Source organism: Chiloscyllium plagiosum, unplaced genomic scaffold (genome assembly GCF_037043375.1).
Source record: "Chiloscyllium plagiosum isolate Xiang-an unplaced genomic scaffold, Cpla_swu_hap1 HiC_scaffold_8, whole genome shotgun sequence".
In the NCBI taxonomy this organism is placed as follows: Eukaryota; Metazoa; Chordata; class Chondrichthyes; order Orectolobiformes; family Hemiscylliidae; genus Chiloscyllium; species Chiloscyllium plagiosum.
The window spans coordinates 64404909-64431922 of NW_028270146.1; positions in this window are offsets into that span (position 1 = coordinate 64404909).

The following is a 27014-nucleotide window of genomic DNA, read 5'->3' on the forward strand; positions in this document are numbered from 1 at the left end:
AAAATGCTCACCCACTAACAAGCCCATCACTTGTCCCGGTTCGTTACCGAGTACCAAATCCAATATGGCCTCCCCTCTGGTCGGACAATCTACATACTGAGTTAGAAAAGCTTCCTGGACACACTGCACAAAGACTGGCCCGTCCAATCTACTTGATCTAAAGAGCTTCCAATCAATATTTGGGAAGTTGAAATCGCCCATGACTACTACCCTGTGGATTCTGCACCTTTCCAAAATCTGTTTCCCAATCTGTTTCTCCACATCTCTGCTGCTATTGGGGGGCCTATAGTAAACACCCAACAAGGTGACTGCTCCTTTCCGATTTCTGACTTCAGCCCATACTACCTCCAAAGGCAGATCCCCCTCGAACTGCCTTTCTGCAGCCATTATACCATTTCTAATTAGCAACGCCACACCCCCTCCTTTTTTACCCCCCTCCCTAATCTTACTGAAATATCTGTAACCAGGAACCTCCAACAACCATTCCTGTCCCTCTTCTTTCCACGTTTCCGTGATGGCCACAACATCGTAGTCCCAAGTACCAATCCACGCCTTAAGTTCACCCACCTTATTTCTGATACTCCTCGCGTTGAAGTATACACACTTGAACCCATCTCTGTGTCTGCAAGTATTCCCGGTCAGTGCTACCTTCTCCACAGCCTCCCTACATTCTTGGACATCCTGAAAAACAGCTAGCCTACTTGCTGGACTACAAGTCCAGATCCCATCTCCCTGCCAAATTAGTTTAAACCCCGCTGAAGAGTGCTAGCAAATCTACCTCCCAGGATATTGGTGCCCTTCTGGTTCAGGTGCAACCTGTCCTGCTTGTACAGGTCCCACCTTCCCCAGAATGCAGTCCAATACCTGAAGCCCTCCCTCCTACACCATCCTTGTAGCCACGTGTTCGACTGCACTCTCTCCCTATTCCTTGCCTCACTGTCACATGGCTCCTGCATCAACCCAGAGATGACGACTCTGTCCGTCCTAGCTTTTAGCTTCCAGCCTAACTCCCTGAGCTCCTGAATGACCTCCCCACCCCTCTTCCTACCTATGTCGTTGGTGCCAATGTGCACCCCAACTTCTGGCTGCACACCCTCCCCTTTAAGGATTCTGAAGACACGGTCCGAGACGTCTCGGACCCTGGCACCCGGGAGGCAACAAACCAAGATTCTGTCTCTTGTTTATTGTTCCAGTGAATTCTTCATTCGGGTTTGCCAGTTTGCTGAAGATGAGGACAGAGCATTTGTTTTGTGTGCCTTCAACCCAACATGGCAGTCACACATGCGCCGTGATCGCCTGAGCCCCTGGCGGCCATTATCCCGGGGCTTGTTTTCTGAAGAAAACCTGCAGTTGGCTCCCACTCGGGGCAAACACCAAGCCTTCTTATGGGGCTTTAGGCCAACACTGGGTATTTCTGAAACCTCCCATCTAACCAAGCCACCGACTCCAGTCCACTACACTCACTGAGCGGTGAGTCGTTGCCTGGTACTTGTGTAACATGAATGTCGCTTGCCACTTGTCAACCCAAGCCTTGGTATTGTCCAGGTCTTTCTGTGTTTGGGCATGCATTGCTTCGGTATCCGAAGAGTTACAAATGCGCTGAAAATTATGCAATCATCAGTGAACATTTCCATTTCTGACTTTATAATGGAGGGAAGCTCATTGATGAAGCAGCTGAAGATGTTTGGACCAAGAATACTGCCTTGAGGAACTCCTGCAGAGGTATATTTGATCTACAAAGATTGACCACCACCAACGAAAACTATCTTCCTTTTGTGAGTTATGATTCCAACCAGCAGAGAATTTATCCCCTAATTCCCATTGATTCCAGCTTTGGTAGGGCTCCTTGATGCCGAAGTTGTTTAAGCATGGTCTTGATGTCAAGGGCTGTCACTCTCACCTCTGGAATTGAATTATTTTGACCATGTTTGAACCAAGGCTGTAATAAGGTCAGGAGCTGAGTGGCCCTGGTGCAACCCACACTGAGCAGTTTATTGCTGAGTGATAGCACTACTGATGACACCTTCCATCACTTTAATGATGATCGAGAGTGGACTGATGGGACAGTAATTGGCCAATTTAAATTTGTTCTGTTTTTTGTGATCATGACATACCAAGGCAATTTTCCACATAGTTGGGTAGTGCTGTAGCTATACAGAAACAGCTCGACTAATTCTGGGGCACGAGTCTTCAGTACTTTTGCCAAATGTTGTCAGACCCTATAGTTTTTGCCATATCCAATGTCTACAACCATTTCTCAATATCACGTGGAGTGAATCGAATTGGCTGAAGACTAGGATCTGTGAATCTTAACCTAAATTCTAATCCTAACCCTACTGAGAAGGCCATGATGGATCATCCATTTGGTACTTCTGGCTGAAGATTGTTGCAAATGCTTCAGTCTTATCTTTTGCACTGTTGTGCTGGGTTCTTCCTTCATTGAGGATAGGAATATTTACAAAGCCTGCTCCTCCAAAGAGTTGTTTAATTGGTCACAAACATTCAGGTTGGCAGAGTCTACATGTAATCATTTGGAATACTTTAACCCTGTTTATCACTTGTTGTTTTTTGCCATTTGCTATGTAAGTAGCTCTGTAGTGTAGAATCACCAGATTGACACCTCACTATGAAGTATGCTTGGTCCTGCTCCTGGCATGCCCACCTGTGATTGGGGTAAGGTTAGCATTAATGTTAACTCTTACCCTAACCCCATTGATTTCCCCTCTGTCGTCTTCTTTGGGAGTTTAAGATTCTAGTTTATAATCTGTTCCATATCTGAGGTAATTTGTATTTTAACCAATTAAGTATGCATTCTCTCTTTTTGCCTCAATGGTTGCATGGCTGTGTAAATCTATATTTATAACTGCAGCTATATTGAACAATCATGAAGGAACATCCAGTCAGTCCCAGTCTTCAGGAAATGCTATATCATACAATACCTTTCATACCTCTTTATCTGAATTATTGCAAGGCAATTAACAACATGTGTTTACATTTCTTGATAGAAACAGCTAGCAGTACCTCGTTTCCTTCTGAGACGTTTACATAAATAGATAGAACTGCGATTTCCTGATGGTTATACTTTTAATAGTGGGAGAGGGAACAAGGGATAATACTTTCCCTCAGGAATTGGTGCAGGCTTTATGAGCGTCTCCTAATCCCACACATGCCCATGGGGAAAAGAGTAGTAAGCTGCAATTATCCCTGGGCTGCCTCATTAGCATTGAGCTCACCATCGAATTAAGGACTGTGTGGTCTCTTGACAGAAGTCAGCTCAGAAAGAGCGATAGGCTTCAATGGAGGATAACTGAAGGGGAGGGGCTTCAAATGGACACGATCTCTCTGAAACTATTAAAAAATGTGAAAAGGAAAAGGCTTGGGCTGAATGATCTGCAGACTCAGGTAGGCTTGGAAGGGCTTGAGATCTGCTTGGATCACTGAACTCAGAGCCTGCATCTGGGGATACTCTCTCAGACAGCAGATACCTGAGGGAACCTGAAGACTGAGTGAAAAATGTTGACCTACACTTGGGAACTAATGAAAATCAGAATACCAATTGGAGTAAAGACATGAAACTAAAGAACAAATAATTAAAAATCAAAGACATGGAGGTGCGAGTGTTTTATTGGGGTGGACAAGGTCAGAAGAACCATGACACCAGGTTATAGTCCAACGAGTTTATTTGAAATCACAAGCTTTCTGAGCACTGCTCCTTCAACAGGTGAAGTGAGGAATAGTACCCAGAATGTATAGCCAGAGAGATCAATAGGCAGAGAAATCATAAGATCATACAAATAGTGTGAGCCAAGTGTCAACAGGCTGAATAATAAGTCTCTGCAGGTGATCAAAAATGTCAGATGGTGTGACTAAAATGTTAACAGCTGAATAGCAAGTGAAGGGATGACCTTTAATCTGATTGATTGAGGCAGAGAGATAATTACAAAAAAAATTAAAAATAAGATAGTTCTGGAGACAAACCAAATGTCTGGAATAAAATGATAGGAAGAGGAAGAAGAAGGCAATTGTTAGGATGAGATGTGAAGGCTTAGTTAGGGTGCTTGAGAGTTACAAGTTAGCCAGGGAAGACTGCAAGAGAGAGCTAAGAAGAGCCAGGAGAGGATATGAGAAGTTGTTGGCAGATAGGATCAAGGAAAACTCTAAAGCTTTCTATAGGTATATCAGGAGTAAAAGAATGATGAGAGTAAGATTAGGGCCAATCAAGGATAATAGTGGGAAGTTGTGCGTAGAGTCAGAGGAGATAGGAAAGCGCTAAATGAATACTTTTCATCAGTATTCACACTAGAAAAAGACAATGAGGAGGTGTTAGCAATTCTGCAAAGTGTGAAAATTAGTATATCCCCTGGGCCTGATGGGATTTATCCTGGGATTCTCTGGGAAGCCAGGGAGGAGATTGCCAAAGCTTTGGCTTTGATCTTAATGCCATCATTGTCTACAGAAATAATGCCAGAAGACTGGAGGATAGCAAAAGAAGACAGAGGGTAGTAGTTGATTGGAAATGTTCATCCTGGAGTTTAATTACGAATGGTGTATCACAAGGATCTGTTTTGGGTCCACTGCTGTTTGTCATTTGTATAAATGACCTGGAAGAGACATAGAAGGATGGGTTATACAATTGCAGCTGACACGAAGATCGGTGGAGTTATGAATAGTGTCAAAGGATGTTATAGGCTACAGAAGGACATAGATAAGCTGCAGAGCTGGTCTGAGAGGTGGCAAATAGAGTTTAATGTGGAAAAGTGTAAGGTGATTCATTTTGGAAGGAGCAACAGGAATGCAGAGTACCATGCTAAGATTTTTGGGTACCGTGTCAATGAGCAGAGAGATCTTGGTAAAAACAAGGACTGCAAATGCCGGAAACCAGAGTCTAGATTAGAGTGGTGTTGGAAAAGCACAGCAGGTCAGGCAGCATCCAAGGAGCAGGAAAATCGACGTTTCAGGCAAACGCCCTTCATTCCTGATGAAGGGCTTTTGCCCGAAATGCCGATTTTCCTGCTCCTCGGATGCTGCCTGACATGCTGTGCTTTTCCAGTACCACTCTAATCTAGAGAGATCTTGCTGTCCATGCACATAGATCCATGAAAGTTGCAATCCAGGTTAATAGGGTTGCTACAAAGGCATATGGAATATTGTATACAGTTCTGGTCACCGCATTATAGGAAGGATGTGAAAGCTTTGGTAGGGGTTCAGAGGAGATTTACTGTAATGTTGCCTGGTATGGAGGAAAGGTCTTACGAGGAAAGGCTGAGGGACTTGAGGCTGTCTTCATTAGAGAAAGGAAGGCTAAGAGGTGACTTAATTGGACATATAAAATAATCAGAGGGTTAGATAAGGTGGACAGTGAGAGCTCTTTTCCTCGGAGGTTGATGGTTAGTACAAGGGGACATAGCTTTAAATTGAGGGATGATAGATATAGGACAGATGTCAGAGGTAGTTTCTTTATTCAGAGAGTAGTAAGGGTAAGGGATGTACTGCCTGCAACAGTAGTAGACTCGCTAACTTTAAGGGCATTTAAATGGTCATTGAATGAACATATGGATGATAATGAATTAGTGTAGGTTAGATGGGCTTCAGATTAGTTTCACAGGTCAGTGCAACATCGAGGGCTGAAGGGCCTGTACTGCGCTGTAATGTTCTATGTTCTAGGTATAAGAGTCGCATGCTGAAGGTCGAACCAAAGTAACAAGTAATCCAAAGTTGTACATACGATGTTAACAAGTTTCATCCCACCATCAGACTTACCATGGACTACTCTTCAGAATCAGTTTCATTCTTAGGTACACGGAGCGCCATTCACAATGGACACCTTAGGACTTCACTCTACTGGAGGCCCATGGATAACCTCAGGAGGCTGCATCCTTTAGCATCCATCTAAACATGTTAAAGAAGCCATCCCCTACAGCTAAGCCCTGCACATACACAGGATCTACTCAGACAAGGAAGAATGTAACAGTTACCCAAAGAGGTTGAAAGATGCCCTCATGATAATTGGATACTATGCTCAACTCATCAATTGAATCTTCTGACATGCCACAGCGAAAAACACAATGACCTCTTCAGAAAACAGACACAGGATATGACGATTAGAATACCCTTCATTGTCCTGTACATCCCCAGAGCAGAGAAACTACACCATTTTCTTTGCAGCTTCAACATGTCATCAATGATGATGAACATCTTGCTAAGATTCTCCCTATACCTCCACTTCTCATCTTTAAACAACCGCCAAACCTTAAATAGTCCATTGTTTGCAGAAAACTACCCAGCCAATGGGACAATATCAACCACAACACCACACAACCCTGCCATGGCAAACTCTGCAAGACATGTTAGATCATCGACATAGACACTACCATCATACATGAGAACACCACCCACCATGTGCATGGCAGATATTCATGTGACTCAGCCAATGTTGTCTATCTCATACACTGCAGGCAAGGATGCTCTGGAGCATGGTATATTGGCGAGACCAAGCAAACACAACAACAACGGATGAATGAACACCGTGCAACAATGGCCAGACAGGGACGCTCTCTCCCAGTCCGGGAAAACTTCAGCAGTCAGGGACATTCAGCCTCTGATCTTTGAATAATCAGCCTCCAAAGCAGCTTGCAAGATACACAACAGACATGGGAGAGGTGCGAAATGATTTTTTTTGTCAGTATTCACAAGGGAAAAAGATAATGTGAGATACAGACCACTAGACTAGATGGGATTGACGTTGACAAGGAGGAGGCTTTAACAATTCTGGAAAGTGTGAAAATAGATAGGTCACTGGGCCTGATAGGATTTATCCCAGGATTCTCTGTGAAGGCAGGGAAGAGATTGCTGAATGCCAGAAGACTGAAGGATAGCAAATGTTGTCCTTTTGTTCAAGAAGAGGAGTAGAGACAACTCTAGTAATTATAAACCCGTGAGCCTGACTTTGTTTGTGGGTATAGTGTTGAAAAGGATTATAAGAGATAGAATTTATAATCATGTAGACATGAATAAGTTGATTAGGGATAGTCAACACGGTTTTGTGAAGGGTAGGTCATGCTTCACAAACCTTATTGAGTTCTTTGAGAAGGTGACCAAAGGTGAGAAGGTGGATGTGGGTAAAACGGTTAATGTGGTGTATGTGGATTTCAGTAAGGTGTTCGAAAAGGTTCCCCATGGTACGCTATTACACAAAATATGGAGGAATGGGATTGAGGGTGATTTAGAGGTTTGGATCGGAAATTAGCTAGCTGAAAGAAGACAAAGGGTGGTGGTCGATGGGAAATGTTCATCCTGGAGTTCAGTTACTAGTGGAGTATTGCAAGGGTGTGGTTTGGGGCCATTGCTGTTTGCCATTTTTATAATTGACCTGAATAAGGATATAGAAAGATGGGTTAGTAAATTTGCGAATGACACTAAGGTCAGTGGAGTTGTGGACAGTGCAGAAGGATGTTGCAGGCTACAGAGGGACATAGATAAGCTGCACAGCTGGGCTGAGAGGTGGCAAATGGAGTTTATAATGCAAAAGCGTGAGGTGATTCACATTGGAAGGAGTAACAGGAACACAGAGTACTGAGCTAATGGTAAGATTCTCCATTATGTGGATGAGCAGAGAGATCTTAGTGTCCATGTGCATAGATCCCTGAAAGTTGATAGGATTGTTAAGAAGATGTGTTAGCTTTTATTGGTAGAGGGATTGAGGTTTGGAGCCATGAGGTCATGTTGCAGCTGTACAAAACTCTGGTGCTGCTGCACTTGGATACAGTTCTGGTCACCACATGATAGGCAGGATGTGAAAGGATTGGAAAGGGTGCAGCAGAGATTTACCAGGATGTTGACTGGTATAGAAGGAAAATCTTGTGAGGAAATGCTGAGGGACTTGAGGCTGTTTTCGTTAGAGAGAAGAAGGTTAAGAGGTGACTTAATAGAGACGTACAAAATGATCAGAGGATTAGATAGGGTGGACCGTGAGAGCCTTTTTCCTTGAATAGTGATGGCTATATAGGGGACATAGCTTTAAATTCAGGGGTGATAGATTTAGGACAGATGTCAGAGATAGTTTCTTTACTCAGAGAATAGTAAGGGAGTGGAATGGCTTGCCTGTAACAGGAGTAGATGTGCCAACTTTAAGGGCATTTAAATGGTCATTGAATGAACATATGGATGATAATGGATTAGTATAGGTTAGATGGGCTTCAGATTGGTTTCACAGGTCAGTGCAACATCAAGGGCCGAAGGGCCTGTACTGTGCTGTAATGTTCTATGTTCTATGTTCTAACACAGAATCACTGAACAGAAACTGATAGCCAAATTCCATACCCATGAAGACAACCTCAACCATGATCTTGGGTTCATGTCACACTAGATGTAACCCCACCACACTGTTCTGTATCTGTAAAATCTTCCTTACTGTACTATTTTGACACCATCACCTTGATAACCTGTTATGATGTCTTTACCTGAATTAATTTGTACAGTTTTGGATTACTTGCTACTTTGGTAGATCCTTGGCATGTGACACGTTCCTATCATTTTATTCCAGCTGTTTGATTTATCTCCAACACCACTTTATTTTTAAGTTTTTGTAATTATCTTGCTGCTTCAATTAATCAGATTATAGGTTATTCCTTCACTTGTTATTCCACTGTTGACACTTAACTTTCGCAGTCTGACACTTTTGATCACCTGCAGAGACTTATTAATCAACCTGTCGACACTCAACTCACATCATTTGTATGGTCTTTTGATCTTTCTGCCTATTGATCTCTCTATCTATAAATTCTGTACTTGTGTGTTTTTCTTCACTTCACCTCACGAAGGAGTAGTACTCTAAAAGCCTGAGATTTCAAATAAACATGTTGAACTATAACCTGATGTTCATGTGATTCCAAAACTAAAGATGTGTGAACATTCAACCCCAAAGTTATTTCTGTTTAGCCTTTCTGAAGGAGAGTGCAGTTATAATAGACTTTGTTTATAGTGGTGAGATAGCATCAGTGCAATGAAGTCCGCACGGGTGTATGCAATGAATAATAAAGGGTTCAACATCAATCTTTAATGTAGTAAATGTTTGTGGAAAGACATTTATGCTCAGCGTTTCTGTATAGCTGATAAAATCGCATCATGTTTCATTTGGCAGTACTCCTATCTCTGAGTAAGAAAGCTCATTCCAGGACTTGAGCACAGAATGCTGCACTATCAGTTGGACTACCATTTGGATGGAACATTAAACGGTCTGTTCTGGTGGGTTCAGGTGGCTGTAACTGATCTAAACATGCCATTAAAGGAAAGTTGGATGTGGTCCCAGTGCCTTGTTAATACTGTTGCAAAGCACTTGTTAAGTACCTCACAAATTCCATTTAGCTTCGATGAAGACATTATGCATTCCTCTCATGAGTCTCACCAAGAGACATTAACAATATTGATTTACCGATTTCATTGTACAATACTGTTAACTTTATTAGTTTTGAAGTTCTGTCCTGACACTTCTTCTATGTTTTCTCCATTACTTTCTGAACCTCTCATGTGCCTGTATTGTTTCTTATTTTTATCAAGTTTATATGTTTAAAAGTCTACATAAAGATAATGCTTTTCAAAAAAATGAGTGGTGAGGGCCTTTAATGCATGGCCTGAGTGTGTGTTGGAGGCAGAGCCAATTGATGATTCCAAGTGGAAATTGTACCATCTGCAGGCCCATTGGATAAAGGCAGTGGAATGGCACCAAAGGACTTGCTCCAGTAGAGACATAATGGGTGAAATCTTCTGGATTGCCCAAAGCTTTTAGAAGGCTGGGTTTGGAAACTTATTTAGGCGGGAGGCAAATTTCAATTTGCCGAAAGTAAGTTAAAGGCTTGGCGTTAATTCTCAGAATTTTTCAAATGATTGCCTTTTCTGATAGAACAGAATCCCTACAGTGTGGAAACAGGCCCTATGGCTCAACAAGTCCACACTGACCCTCCAAAGAGTAACCCACCCAGACCACTTCCCATACCCTCTATTTACCCCTGACTTATGTACCTAACTTTCACATCCCTGAACAATATGAGCAATTTAGCATGGCCAATTCACCTAACCTGCACATCTTTGGGCTGTGGGAGGATACTGTAGCACGCAAAGGAAACCCACACAGATACAGGGAGAACGTGCAAACTCCACACAGACAGTCGCCTCAGGCTGGAACCAAACCAGGGTCCCTGGCACTGACAGACAGCAGTGTTAACCACTGAGCCACCGTGCTGATGGTCTTGAATCTCTTCTGCATTGATTTGGAATTCTCTTCCTCAAAGCATCGTGGATGCAGAACCTTTAAACATTTTTAAGGCAGAGGTAGATAGATTCTTGCTTACAAAGGAGAGGAAAATTATCGAGGATATCTAAGTATTTAACATTGAGGTTGAAATTAGATCAGCCGTGGTCTTATTGAATGGCACAGAAGACTCTGTGTGTCATGAAGATTATTAGATGGATGGGGAGTGAAGAAGCAAAACTAGGATGCAGAGGAGATAGTCACGGAGACATGGGCGAGGGGGACAAGAAACTGAGAGTGCTGTACATTAACGATAGGTAACAATGGAGCGTTTAGATGTGCTGGGGAGAGGCAAACAACAGGTGAATTGATAAAGAAGTTGTCTAACATGAAGGTTGGGCATGAGGATCTGGATAGTCATGCTTTTAGGGGAGAAACCGGATATCTAGGGAGATAGTGAAAGTAGCAATAATTACTTGTGCGATTCAAGAAAAACAGAGGGGAAGACAGGGGAATGCTCATGATGCTTACATTTTGTGGAACTTTCAGGGATTTGGAATGCTTACTCCCTTGCATCATTTCCAAGGCTTGTACATGTGACAAGGGGTATCCCCAGCAGGCATGGCTAATATCCTTGACCCTTGATAAAAAGCTATCAGACGTGGTATGTTTTCTCCTGATTGTGATGAAAGGTCAGTGAGTTGAGTGCAGTTGCTCCTTTTACATTTTAACAGTGAACCCTGACAAAGACAGTAGTACAATGATGCTAGTTGTACAACATTGATCTGCAGTGAAGTGACAGACATGTGCCACTTGACAACAATGAATATGTCAGTCCTCTGTAGTGACAATCTTACAATGCGAGCACATGTTTATAGTGGCATGACGCACTGAGTAGGCAGTGGTATATACCTTATCAGAGGTAAAAACAATGACTGCAGATGCTGGAAACCAGATTCTGGATCAGTGGTGCTGGAAGAGCACAGCAATTCAGGCAGCATCCGATACCTTATCAGAGCATAACCAATCAAGCATTCATCCTCCTGTGGCAATGGAGCCATGTTTTCCATGGCCACTTGCAGGCATTGACTTCCTCTATCTAGGTTGGCTTCATCAGTTCAGATGGCATCATGTTGACATTCAGGGGAAAAAGCACTTCCCTTCTCTCCTGGCTAGCCTTCAGAAGAACCGTGAGGGAGACTTCGCTATAGCATGGTATTTGCCTGGTCTCTGATATCTCCAGAGTTGGGTGGGAGTTATAAGCAAAGGCTTATTGAGATGCCATTCATTTGTTTTTTAGATGTGATGACCAGAAGGTCCAATGTCTGGGAGTAACATCAAATAGGGGGTGATCTTTGTGCCCACCGTCCTTTAAGATTTGGCAGGTTTCCATGTATGCATAAGTGACAAGCTGAGTGGAACATGATTACATGAAAAAAGTCAACTTGCGTCCAAACAGGACTATCAATTGTCAGTAATACAGAGCAGGCGACCTCGGTTTAGGTGTTACCTCTCAGTGGTAGGGATTTCCTTACTGAGTACTGATTAGAAGGAGGCCTGAATGTTTGATTTCACCTAAATTGTTTTGGCACTCCTTGCAGAGGTGACACAGATTTCCCACTAGCTCTCTGACCCATCTGGTGAACATGCATCAACCCTGCTAAATTCCACAAACTCTGACCATTTTCTGCCCATGATCCCAAGTATACTTTCATTGTTTAGCCTCTGGACTGAATAACTTTTCATTCTTGTTGTTTTAAATCTTTATCTTCATATCACTCAATCTCTCCTCTTTCCAAAATTACCAAGTATACTTATTGGTAGAATCAGGCCATTTGCTCCAACCTGTCTCATCCTTCTTCATCCAATCCCATCAACACACCCTTCTATTCCTTTCTCATTCAAAGGCTTATCTAGATTTTTCTTAAATACATCTGTATGATTTCCTTCAACTACTCCTTGTGAAAAATTGGGTTATAAAAATAGGCTGGTTAGGCTGTGACTCTATTCACTTGAGCACAGATGGTTGAATAGTGACTGTTTGGAGGTTTATGAAATCATGAGAAGTACAGAAAAAGTGAATAGCAAAAAGTTTTTCCCTAGGTTGGTGGAGTTGAAAATTAGGGGACATATGTTTAAGGTCAGAGGAGAAACTTTTAAAAAGGACATGAAGAGCAACTCTTTTTTTTTACACAGAGAGTGGTTTGTGTGTGGAAATGAACCACCAGAGGAAGCCATGGAGAAAGTGAGGACTGCAGATGCTGGAGACCAGAGTTGAAAAGTGTGGTGCTAGAAAAGCGCAGCAGGCCAGGCATCATCCGAGGAACAGGAGAATCGACTTATCGGGCATAAGCCCTTCTTCAGGAATGAGGCTGGTGTGCCAAGCAGGCTGAGATAAAAGGTGGGGGGTGTGGAATTTGGGGGAGGGGCGCTGGGAATACGATAGGTGGAAGGAGGTGAGGGTGAGGATGATTGGCCGGAGAGGGGGTGGGGGCGGAGAGGTCGGGAAGAAAATTACAGGTCAAGAGGGCGGTGCTGAGATAAGGCAGGGGGAGGGGGGTTGGGACTGAGATAAGGCAGGGGGAGGGGAAATGGGGAAGCTGGAGAAATCTATATTCATCCCATGTGGTTGGAGGGTTCCTAGGTGGAAGATGAGGCGCGGAAGAGGAAGCTGTGGATGCAGGTACAGTTACAACATTTAAAAGACATTTAGATAATACATGAGTAGGAAAGGTTTGGAAGGATATGGGCCAAATGCAGGCAGGTGGGAATAGTTTAGGTCAACATGAACTAGTTGGACCGAATGGTCTGTTTCCATGCTATATGACCCTATGACTGGCAAGTTTCACGTACCTTGTACACGCTCCATTAGATTATTGGATTTACTGGTTACTTTTTGATATAAATGATCCTTGGAATTGACATTATCCACAAGAAATATCATCTCTTTGCTTGCCTATCAAACACTCCATTAACCTGGAGGATCTCTATTTTGTTAATTGTCTCTTGCTATTTCAAGTACAAGAGTTCAGAGTGAAGTGTCTTTTATTTCACAATGTGGGAAAATCAATAACGACATCTTGAAAAAATGTCATTACAGAGGATGAGGTGCTCGTTGCTTAAAATGCAGAAAGGTGGATAAATCCCTGGGACTGATCAAGGGTACCCTAGAACTCTGTGGGAAACTAGAGAAGTGATTGATGGGCTCCTTAATGAGATATTTGGATCATCAATAGCTACTGTTGAAGCGCCAGAAGATTGGAGATTGACTCTACGTGCTGCCACTATTTAAGAAAGGTAGTGAGGAAAAGTCAGGGAACTATAGACTGGTGAGCATGATTTGGTGATGGGTAAGTTGTTGAAGGGAATGCTAAGGGACAGGATTTACATGTATTTGGAAAGGCAAAGACTGATTAGGGATAGTCAATATGGTTCTGTGTGTGGGAAATCATGTCTTTCTAACTTGATTGAGTTTTTTTGAAGAAATAATGAAGAGGAATGCAGGGAGGACTAGCCACTTGGATACAGAACTTGCTCGAAGGTAACAGATAGAGGGTGATGGTGGATGGTGGCTTTTCAGACTGGAGGCCTGTGACCAGCGGTGTGCCACAAGGATTGGTGCTGGGTCCACTGTTTTTTTGTCATTTATGTAACTGATTTAGATGTGAACATAGAAGGTATGATTAGTACTTTTGCAGATGACACCTAAATTGGACGTATGTTGGGCAATGAAGAAGGCTATCTCAGAGTACAACGGGATCTTTATCAGATGGGCCAATGGGCTGAGGAGTGGCAGACGGTCTTTAATTTAGACAAATGTGAGGTGTTGCATTTTAGAAAGGCAAATTAGAGAAGGATTTATATACCTACTGGTAAGGTCCTGGGGAGTGTGGCAGAATAAAGTGACCTTGGCGTATAGTTTCATAGCTCCTTGAAAGTGGAGTCCCAAAGTAAACCGAATAGTGAAGAAGGCATTTGGAATGCTGGCCTTTATTGGTAAATTGATAAAATCGAGAGTGCGGTAGATTCCAAGGAGGATCGACGTCTCAGGCAAAAGCTGTTCATCAGAGCCTTAAACTTCAATTCTCCTGCTCCTCGGATGCTGTCTGATCTGCTGTGTTTTTCCAGCACCATGGTCACAGCTCTAATCTCCAGCATCTGCAATCCTCACTTTCACCACATTGAGTATAGAAGTTGAAAGGTCATGTTGCGGCTGTACAGGATGTTGGTTCGGCCACTTTTGGAATACTGCATGCAATTCTGGACTCCCTCCTATTAGAAGGATGTTGTGAAACATTGAAAGGTTCAGAAAAAAATTACAAGGATGTTGCCAGGGTTGGAGGGTTTGAGCTACAAGAAGAGGCTGAATGGGCTCGGGCTGCTTTCCCTGGAGGGTCAGAGACTGATGGGTGACCTTTTAGAGGTTTATAAAATTATGAGGGACATGGATAGGATGATTAGACAATGTGTCTTTTCCCCGGGGTGGGAGAATCCAAAACTGGACAGCATAGGTTTAAGGTGAGAGGGGAAAGATTGAAAAGGGACCTAAGGGACAACCTTTTCAAACAGAGGGCGTGAATGTATGGAATAAGCTGCCAGAGGAAGTGGTGGCGGTTGGTGCAATTACAACATTTATAAGGCATCTGGAAGGGTACAAGAATAGGAAGGGCGTAGAGGGATATGGGCAAAATGCAAGCAAATAGGACTTGATTATTTTAGATATCTGTTCAGAATGGACGAGTTGGACTGAAACTTTTGTTTCCGGGCTGTGCATCTTTTTAACTCTATTTGTCATCCATTACAAAATGTAATTGTACCACACAAATAACATGGAATCTTACACTATTTTATGAGCAAACTTGACTCCAGACCTCCATGCTGCATAAGAAAGTCTGTACTATTACTCATCATTGAATAGATTTGCTGTCTTCATTCTCTTTCATGGTAGGAGTGTAGAATGCTTGCTTGGTTTTGAGTGGTAGAGGAATCTACCTGCTGAGTCTAAAGGGAAGACACTTTTAGCTTCAACAAGATGTGGTGTTTTGCATGTTATATATTAAGTGCAAGTTACACTGACATGATAGTCTTTTGTTACAGAGATTATAGGGAAGAACTGGATATGACATCTTAACTCATTCAAAATGCTAAGCTGCTCTTCCACTTGATCTTCATGATACCATTATGTTGTTTGCTGCTTAAGCCATCCCTCGGTATTAACCCTTTCAGACTTATCTTTATCCAGCTCAAACCTTTTATCACAACCAAGGGTGTGGTGTTAGGAACAGTGACAGGGGAATGGGGGCTGGGTCGCAGGGTCAGGGCAGAGGTAGATCAATTCCAGAACCCCAAGCCCCAGTTCAGGTAGAAACAGATTAATTCTATAGGGGGCAAAGGGTGGTCTGTGTCCTGGGGAGGTGGAGTCAGATTGGGTCTTGAGCAGGATAGTGGGAGCGCAAGGGACTAGGGGAGTAGGTCAGGGATGTATAGGAGTCAAGTACTGGAGGTAAGGGGTGGGAGAGGGTGAGGGGGTCAGATTTGGAACAGGGAAGGAGGGGTCAAATCCACAAATGCATAAAGGGACATTGAGTCCAGAGCGTGGTGAAGGTGCAGTCCGATGGTAGTGACTGGTGAGGGACAGGGGTCTGACAGAGTTCTGGGGGAAGTGTAGATGGGCATGTGTGAGTTAAGTCTAGGGTCAGTTCAAGAGTTACTCATGACTTGGACTATCTATTTAATCATCCAGTTTTACCAAGGTAAGTATTGACAATTTCACCAGAACCCTCCAAATTCTGATTTAAATGGAGACTTGCAAAGAGTTCCAGGCATAGGAAAATTGCCTAGTTGAACCTTCAACTTCCTTGGCAATTCCTTCAGCATTCCACAGGGTCCCCATGTTCAATTCCGAATTGACCAGTGAAAAATTCAGGCCTTAGTATTTTATGGACAGTAGTGGGTGGGCAGCAGGAGATAGTATACACTCAGGAAAGGGAATACATGGGGATTCATTTGCAGGACACCAGCAGACTCTCCATAGGAACTCACACGAACAGCTCATTTTCGATCATTTCTGCAATTTTCGCCCAGTGATCTGTCCAAATGTCCCATTTATATTATTACAGGAAGCCCGGAGAATACATCTGAGATTTTAGCACCTACATATGTTATGCATTTTGTCTCAAATACCAATTACCTTAATTATTAATTTAATTTAATTTTTCAAGCTTTTGCAAATTAGCATCAGTTAAAATCTCTCAAATATATTGCTGGTCTGATATACCTTCTGCCTCAATTTTATGGGTCTCTGTAGTGACACAAAATTTTGCAAATTTTAATTTTCTTACAGATTCCACTAGGGAGTTTAATTTATCAAGGTGACATAACATTGTGTAAATTTGCCAGGAGGTGTTAACAGAGAAGCCTGCAAGTTTAGCACTCTAACAAAAACTCATAGATTTTCACACAGTAACAGGTTCAAGATGAGGGCACGTGGGATCTTACACAAAGCATTGGTAACCCAAGTGGAAGAGGTTCAGATAAGGAGGTTTAACTTACACCCTCCTCTGCCTCTCTCTTCAACTGCTGCTGATGCTCTGCCTGACTTGCTTTTATTTCCTGGGAGAAGGGAATCTAGGGATGGCCGTTCAAAGGTCATTTTCAAACCCCATAGGAAGGAACTAGTAAATGGTGATACAGCTTTCTTGTTCACTCCCTATCAACTGATAATGTTGCGGAGGTAGTTAGGTGAAGCACTAGAGACCAAAACACCATGCAGTTTCCATTGAGCTACTGGATCTGTTAGAAGTCTCTCAGTTAGTACAGAGATGGTGCCAAACGGTATGATGCAGGGTGTTCTCAATGTGAAGAATGGGATATTGTATCCAGAATGACTGTATACTGCTCAATCTTACTGATACAATCATAGACAGATGCACTTGCGGCAGGTAGATCGGTGAGGCTGAGATCAAATATTTCTTTCCTTCCTTTTGATTCACTCAACATTGACTGCAGACCCAGTATAGGACTTACATCCTTTCGGACATAATTGGTGCTAATTCATGCCACTCTTAATAATCGAAGTTGAAGTCTCCCACTAGATGACATTCTGTGCCTTTGACACAGTCAGTGCTTTCTCCAACTGATGTTCAACAAGAAAGAATACATGCTGTCTGTGTGTGTGATACATGACAATTTTCTTGCCCATATTTGCCCTGATGCTATTAGCATTCATGGAGTCCAGAGTCAATGTTGAAGACTCCCAGAACAGCTTCAGTAAACCATTGTGCTGCCACCTCTGTTGGGTTTGTATGTACCCAGCAACATGGTTTGGAAGGTGTGATTGCATGAGCATGACCATTGACTGACAGGTCTGTGAGACAACTCTCCCAATTGTTCCACTACCATACAGATATTAGTAAGGAGGCTTTGCAGTTACGAGTCTCTGTCTGCTGTTCTCATTTCCAGGACCTTAGTCTACCTGTTTCATTCCTTTCCTTAGGCAGTTTGAAAGAGCTGTTAAGAATCAATGACATTACTATGGTTTTAAAGTCAGATATTGTTCAGATCAGGAAAGGATCACTATTTCCTTCTGTGAACGTTATTTGTGAACTAAATGGAATTTCATTATATTGTTTCATGGTCATCATTAGACTATATTGAGTTTAAATTACATCATCTGTCGTGATGGGTTTCAAACCTCGATTCACAGAACATTATCAATGTCTACTGACTGCTTTTCCAGAAACAACACCACTACACCATCACTTTCCTAGTAAAAGCTATCATGGATGATCTGCTATTCCATGGATGTGGAGATACAATGGAAGAAACAACAAACAAACAACAGTCGCTAAGAATGATCAGCATCGAGATCAAGCTCTCCAGATTAACCTGAATCTGAAGAAAAAAGCAAATAAATTTGAAGTGGTGTAGTGGACAGCAAAGAAGGTTATATCAGAGTACAACAAGATCTTGACCAGATGGGCCAATGGGCTAAGGAGGGGCAGATGGTGTTTAATTTAGATAAATGAGAGGTGCTGCATTTTGGAAAGGCAAATCAGGACAGAACTTATACACTTAATGAAAAGGGGGTGTTGCTGAGCAAAGAGACCTTGGAGTGCAAGTTCACAGCTCCTTGAAAGTGCAGTTGCACGTAAATAGGATAGTGAAGAAGGCATTTGGTATGCTGGTCATTGCATTGAGTAGAGGAGTTGAGAGGTCATATTGTGGCTCTATCGGACATTGGTTCGGCCATGTTTGGAATACTGCATGCAGTTCTGGTCTCCCTGTTACAGGAAGGATGTTGTGAAACTTGAAAAGATTCAGAAAAGATTTACAAGCATGTTGTCAAGATTGGAGGATTGGAGCTATAGGGAGAGGCTGACTAGGCTGGGACTGTTTTCCCTAGAGCATTGGAGGCTGAAGTGTGAACCTAAATAGAGTCATAGAGTCATAGAGATGTACAGCATGGAAACAGACCCTTCAGTCCAACCCGTCCATGCCGACCAGATATCCCAACCCAATCTAGTCCCACCAGCCAGCACCCGACCCATATCCCTCCAAACCCTTCCTATTCATATACCCATCCAAATGCCTCTTAAATGTTGCAATTGTACCAGCCTCCACCACTTCCTCTGGCAACTCATTCCATCCATGTACCACCCTCTGTATGACAAAGTTGCCCCGTAGGTCTCTTTTATATCTTTCCCCTCTCACCCTAAACCTATGCCCTCTAGTTCTGGACTCCCCAACCCCAGGGAAAAGACTTTGCCTATTTATCCTATCCATGCCCCTCATAATTTTGTAAACCTCTATAAGGTCACCCCTCAGCCTCCAACGCTCCAGGGAAAACAACCTCAGCCTGTCCCTATAGCTCAAATCCCCCAAACCTGGCGATATCCTTGTAAATATTTTCTGAACCCTTTCAAGTTTCACAACATCCTTCTGATAGGAAGGAGACCAGAATTGCACACAATATTCCAGCAGTGGCCTAACAAATGTCCTGTATAGCCGCAACATGACCTCCCAACTCCTGTACTCAATACCCTGACCAATAAAGGAAAGCATACCAAACGCCTTCTTCACTATCCCATCTACCTGTGACTCCACTTTCAAGGAGCTATGAACCTGCACTCCAAGGTCTCTTTGTTCAGCAACACTCCCTAGGACCTTACCATTAAGTGTATAAGTCCTGCTAAGATTTGCTTTCCCAAAATGCAGCACCTCACATTTATCTGAATTAAACTCCATCTGCCACTTCTCAGCCCATTGGCCCATCTGGTCCAGATCCTGTTGTAATCTGAGGTAACCCACTTCGCTGTCCACTACACCTCCAATTTTGGTGCCATCTGCAAACCTACTAACTGTACATCTTATGCTCGCAGCCAAATCATTTATGTAAATGACAAAAAAAAGGACCCAACACCGATCCTTGTGGCACTCCACTGGTCACAGGCCTCCAGTCTGAAAAACAACCCTCCACCACCACCACCCTCTGTCTTCTACCTTTGAGGCAGTTCTATATCCAAATGATTAGTTTTCCCTGTATTCCCTGAGCTCTAACCTTGCTAACCAGTCTTCCATGGGGAACCTTTTTGAATGCCTTACTGAACTCCATATAGATCATATCTACTGCTCTGCCCTCATCAATCCTCTTTGTTACTTCCTCAAAAAACTCAATCAAGTTTGTGAGACATGATTTCCCATGCACAAAGCCATGTTGACTATCCCTTATCAGTCTTTGCCTTTCCAAATACATGTGCATCCTGTCCCTCAGGATTCCCTCCAACAACTTGCCCACCACCGACATCAGGCTCACTGGTCTATAGTTCCCTGGCTTGTCCTTACCACACTTCTTGAATAGTGGCACCACGTTAGCCAACCTCCAGTCTTTCAGCACTTCACCTGTGACTATCGATGATATAAATCTCAGCAAGAGGCCCAGCAATCACTTCTCTAGCTTCCCACAGAGTTCTAGGGTACACCTAATCAGGTCCTGGGGATTTATCCACCTTTACCCGTTTCAAGACATCCAGCATTTTCTCTCTGTAATATGGACATTTTACAAGATGTCACCATCTATTTCCCTACAGTCTATATCTTCCGTATCCTTTTCCACTGTAAATACTGATGCAAAATACTCATTTAGTATCTCCCCCATTTTCTGTGGCTCCACATAAAGGCTGATCTTTGAGGGGCCCTATTCTCTCCCTAGTTACCCTTTTATCCTTAATGTATTTGTAAAAACTCTTTGGTTTCTCCTTAACTCTATTTGCCAAAGCATGTCCCCTTTTTGCCCTCCCGATTTCCCTCTTAAGTATACTCCTACTTCCTTTGTACTCTTCTAAGGATGCACTTGAAATCTCTTGTCTATACCTGACATATGTTTCCTTCTTTTTCTTAACCAAACGCTCAATTTCTAAGATGTTTATAAAACCATGAGGGCATTGATAGGATGGGGGAGACCAAAACTAGGTTTAAGGTGAGAGGGGAAAGATGTATAAGAGACCTAATGGGCGGGTTTTTCATGCAGAGTGTGGTGCATGTGTGGAATCACCTACCAGAGGAAGTGGTGAAGGTTGATACAATTACAATATTTAAAATATTGTAATATTTAAAAGGTATCTGGATGGGTATATGAATAGGAAAGGTTCAGAGGATATGGGCCATATGCTGGTAAATGGGACTAGATTAATTTAGCATATCTGGTCAGCATGGACCAGTTGGAATGAAGGGTCTGTTTCCATACTTTACAGCTCTCTGATTTTATTGCTAAAGTCAGTGCTGACAGCAAAAGGGATTTCACTCATATTCTGACAACGTGAGAGCTTCCTTATAGATTCAGTGACCAACAGATGTGAAAGTAGTGCTTTCAATTGTTGTATTTGTGAACTACCTAGCAACATTTTTGCCCAATTTTTCAATAATGTGTGAACATTTGCCCAGTCTGTACATTGGCATTGCAGCATAATTTTCATTCGAATCAAACAATTAACAATGGCAACGCTCATGTATTGCAACCTCAATGCTGATATCACCTTATAGTGTGATACCAGTGAGACAGGACTTGGAGTAATCCTTATGCAGCAAAGACATTTGCATCCAGGTCACTAACACAATCATTGAGAAAGTATGCCTGGCTGTTATCTTGTTTGTGAATATATTCATCAATATCAGTTTGGGAGAGACAAAGTGACAAGTGAGTCTCACAACAAGTCATGCAGAAACATCTTTCTCAAATTGTTTCTATCTGCTCCAAATCACATGCAAAGAAAGTTGCTTCATTTGCAGATACGCCATTTGAAAGTGAGATGCAGTCAGTGAAGTAAGTGTTGAAAGCAGGAGGAAAATTGAGCATACCAGAAGACAGGGCAACATTTTCTAGGTTTGTTATGAAACAGCAGCAGAACATGTTCTGGAAATCATCAACCCAGCAGGGGCATTAAATTTGAAAGACCAGCATCTTGTTCTGATCTAGCACTCACCTTTGGAATGATACTCAATGGAGATGGAATATCATCCTAGGGATGAGCAGAATAGCAGACAAACTGTGAACACAAATTGCCATATGAACCTTTAAAAGATTTGAACATTTTAGAAGTTACAGCTGCAATGCAGCGACTGACAAATGTGGGACTGACCAGAGTTAACTCAAGGTCGAATTTTCTCCTCTTTTGCATGGCATGGGAAATGACAGGAAAGTTGGAAAAATACAGTGAGAATCAATAAAAAAAGTTCAGAACTCTGACATCAAAACAGATGTTCAAATTTTCCTCTTAAATTTTAAATGGCAACTTCAGAATGACACTGTTGAATGGAGTCCATGCAGTTGCATCTCATTGTTAACCCAACTCACCTTATGTCCACACCACTTCCAATTGTCCTCTCTTTCTGTGAGAAACATGATGGAACAAATTCCTGACATGAAGGTCAGAGTGGGTACCTAGTGGTTCAGCTTACCAAATGCTTATACCAGCCATTATCCAACTGTGTGTGCAGCTCCAAGTCCCTCCATGATCCAGGGCCACCATTCTCCTCAGCCCTTCAACTCGAGAAGTCAGCATGGCTACTCAGCAACCCACTCACACATCGCTTCATCCCTTCAACACTTTGGAGCTTAGGGACTCCGAGGAACTGAATGTTTGTGCTGGTTGCTCTTCTGAGAGAGATGCATGTATATCTCATGCATTGCAAGTCTCTTAAGATTGCTACCTTTGGAGACCACTGCAGTTCAAGGGAGGCTGGTCATTCGAAATGTTCATTGTATATTCTCAGCATTTAAAAAACTGATAGAACAAACCTTTCCCTGCAGATATGTGGAATCCTCACTGATTCCTCACTCTCATTCACTTTCCTATGGCTGGGCAAATAGAATGCCACTGGAGATTTTATCCTGCCCAGTAAACCTGATGGTTTACTGTTGGATTTTCTTTGTCAGTTTTCCTACCTTCCTGTCCATAACTGATTGACCCCAAAATCTTTCCATTTTAGGATGCAGGTTTTTGTCATGTTATAGATGTAGATCTATATCTATAAGAAGGTGGGTAAGACTGTCTGAAGCTGTTCACTTAGAATTTTTACAGACAGCTATTAGGATTCTTTTGTTCATCAGTTTGATTTGCATTAGCAATGTCACCAAGGTGAAAATGTAGCAACTCATTATGCTAACTCAATTTCCCATATGCTTGATTTGTGAGAGATTTTCACAATGCCTCAGAATGACACCCAGAGGGAGGCAGATAACTGATAAACATAAGATGAGAATGACTGATGTGATTGAGAGCTATGGCAGAGAAAAGATTAAAAAGAACCATTATGTCTGCTAGCAATGAGCCATGATCAATAAAAACATTTTGTACTGAAAGCATGCTATGAACATTGTGCAGAATACAACAAGAATATCATCATTAAGCTTCTCCTAAGCAAGCCATTCATTCCCTCAGACTTTAATAGATTTTTTTTTTCCCTTTCTTCAATCATTATTTAGGAAGATACATACAGATGTAATGCCCAGAGAAGCAGATAACCTAGTTTGAGTTGATTATATGGCATCTTTGAATACAATCATTCTACTGATTAAATATCTTCAAAGCAAATTATATCATCAGGTTTTTCTTTTTATTCTTTGTCTAACAGCTCATCACTTATATAATAACAACAAAATAATTGGTTTCCTATAGCTAACATGTTTGATTTGTTTATGGGTTGCCGGCATTGCTGCTTATGCCAGCCTCTTTTGCCAATCTCCAGTTGCCCCTCAGAAGAAAGTGCTGTACTGCCTTCTTGAGAAGTTGTAGCCACATAGGGTAGATACACGCACAACGCTTTTAGCAAGAGAGTTCCAAGAATATTAACCCTGCATCGTTGAAGCAATGGATATACAGTTCCAATTCAAATGATGTGTTTGTTGGAGTGGAAATTGGAGGTTGTGGTGCTCACATACATCTGAAGGTTTAGAAGGTGCTGTTGAAGGGTCCTTGGTGAATTAATGCAGTGCATCTTGCAGATGATACACACTGCTGTCTCTTTGCCTCAGTGGTGGAAGCAGTCATTTTCAAGGTTGTATATGGGCTTTCCAATAAAGTAGACTGGTTTGTTCTCGATGCTGTCAATCCTCTTGATTATTGCTAGAGCTGCACTCATCCAGGCAATTGTAGAGACACTTAGATCACACTCCTGACTTGTGCCTTGTAGATGATGGACAGGCTTTAGGAGGTCAGGGTCTCTGATCATCTCTTGTAGCTGAAGTACTTATATGCACAGTATTTAACTTGTCAAGTTAAACAGAAGCACAATTATATTGATAACTGAAGGTAAGATTTCTCATTGTCAAGTTAATAGGCATTTCCCAATGTCTTCAACAGACTAGTATTTTGAATTAGTTACACTCCAGTTGCTAGCCTTTTGGAAAGACAGTGTAGCAGTTTATGAGTGCTCCATGCTAAATGTTAAAAATTCTGGGAGTTTATGAAGATGCAGAATTGATAGGAAGGAAAATATTAGCGGATCCATCAAGATTTCCACATATGGAGAGGGGCGCATGAATAAAATACTTCTCCAAAACCGAAGACCCTCATATCCAATTCATGTTTTTCATTTTATAAGGTTAAATTATTAAAGATAACCTGTGTTTGTGAGAAAGTTCTGGATTTCTAGTAGTGGAAAGCGGTGCAGCAATGTTAGTTCTTATTTTCACTTCAGCATTAATTAAGTGGATATGGTCCGTGACATTTTTTGAGAATCTGCTTTAAGTCGAGTCAGCACCAGGCCAGTGATAACCATACTTCACACAAACAGCTCACAGATAGAGACGTTGGAATGTTTATCAGGCCAACTGTTCATTGATTGTGGCAGAGTCCAGAATGTGATTGCAATAGGAAATGCTGGAGCCTTTGCAAAGAATGCTGTGGGGTTGACCCAGATCGGCCTCCTCCTGAGATTACAGATATCCGCTTTTAGCCAATTTGATTCACACTACATGGTATCCAAAAACCTCTGAGCACAGTAGGTACAGCAATGACAATGGGCTCCAGCAATATCTGAGCTGAATCCTTGTGCTTGAGAACTAGCCATGCCAATAGTCAAGCTGTGCTACTACAACAGCAACACGAGTCTCTTCCCAACAAAACAGAAAATTGCCCACATTTGTCTGGACCACAAAAATCAGAATAATTCCAAACTGGTGAATTGGAACCCCATCAACTTATTGTCCATTTTCAAAACAAAGTGGATGGAAAGGATTATTGACAGTAATATCAACTCAGACTTATTCACCAATAATTTGTTCACGGGTGCTCAGTTTGGCTTCTGCCTAGGGCACTCTTCATTATGGTCTACAAATGAACGTTTCCAGTGGTGATGTGAGTGATAGCCCTTCACATCAAGGCAATACTTGCCCTAGTGGAATTGAGGTCACTGAGAATCAAGGCAAAAGCCTGCCACTGACTGAAGTCACACCTTGGAAAAAGGAAAATGACAGCATTATTGGAGTTTAAACACCTCAGCTCTGAGCAATCATTGTAGAAATCTCTCAGTCCCTTTTACCTTCAATTACTTCATGACAGGCCTTCTACCATCTTTCATCATAAGTTTAGAAGTGGGTTTTTTTGCAACATCTATTTGCATTCACAACTCTTTAAATGGTTGAAATAGAACCTCAAATAACACTCAGGCTTTAATTGATAAATGGGAAGTAACATTTACGGTATAAAAGTGTCAGGCAAGGGCACCTCCAATAAGAAAAAGTGAAAACATGTCTCCTCGATTCAATGACATTCCTGAATAGCCTACTATTAACATCCTCAGCATCACTATTAACCAGAAACCTAACTGGATGATTCATGTAAGTGCTGTTGCTGAAAGAGTCAGTGAGAAGTATTATATTCTGCGTTGAATAATTCACCTGTAAATTTTCCAAACCTTTTCTGCTATTTACAAGGCACAAGACCAGAATGTATTGTGATTTGTTCTACTTTTGTCTGGTGAGCGCAGCTGCAACATTATTGAAGAAGTTTGGCCCTATTCAAGTCAAAGGAACCCATTTGATTGACACACTCTAAACATGCACTCCCTCATTTCAATGCACCCAGCTGCAAGTTTCATTTCAACTCCTCAAAACCTCTTTCAAACCCCACTCTCAACTCTGATCTCCAGCATCTCCTCACTTTCTCCCAGTACTCCAGACCATCGTCAACACCTTTACGTCAACATCTTTACGGAGGCATATAGGAGCATGGATCACACCCTGAATATCAGGAAGATGAAGGTCCTTCATCAACATGGCCTGACCTTGTGAAGCAAACTCCCAAAACATCAAGGTCCATGGGGAGGCCTTAGAGAATGCTGACCACTTCCAAAACCTCGCAAGTGTCCTGTCGGCCAAAGCCACTATTGATGAAGAGATCCATCATCACCCCCAGTGTGCTAGCTCAGTCTTCAGCCACATGAGGAAAAGGGTGTTCAAGGACAACAACATCAGATCCAACACCAAGTTCAAGGTTTACAGAGCTGTGGTGGTTCCCACCCTCCTATGTGGCTCTGAGACCTATATGGTACTGTCGGCAGCAGACACCTCAAGGCACTGAAGAAGTACCACCAGCGCTGCCCATGCAAGATCCTGTGAATCTGCTGGGAAGAAAAGTGCACTAATACCTGCATTCTTGATCAGGCCGACATCCCCAGCATCAAGGTAGTGACACCCCACCCCACCCCCAACCCCTTAATCAGTTATGATGGGCTGGGCACGTCGACTGACTCATGACTCCCCAAGAGGTGCTCTATCCCAGCTTCAAAATGGCAGGTGAGCTCCAGATGGCCAGAGGAAGCGCTTCAGTGATATCTGCAAGGCCTCACTGGTGAAGAGCAACATTCCCACAGATACCTGCAAATCACTGGCCCAAGACTGTCCAAAGTGGAGAAAGATCATCTAGCAAAGCAGCTCGAGACTTGCTGTTGGGGAGAAAATGGAAGCTAGGCAAAAACAATGAAAGGAGTGTACCACCACACCAATACTGCACCCACCCCTTCCCGTGAACACCTTCTTCCCCAAGTATGACAGATTCTGCGGTAGCCACATCAGTCTGTGCAGCCAACTTATAGGCTCACCCTGACAGTGAAAGAGAGTCATCCTCGTTTGTGAGGGATCATCGATGATGATGATCTGTGCTAGAAAAATGCAGAAGGTCAGGCAGCATCCAAGGAGCAGGAGAATCAATGTTTCAGGCATAAGCCCTTCATCAGGAATCAAATGAAGGGCTTATGCCCAAAACGTTGA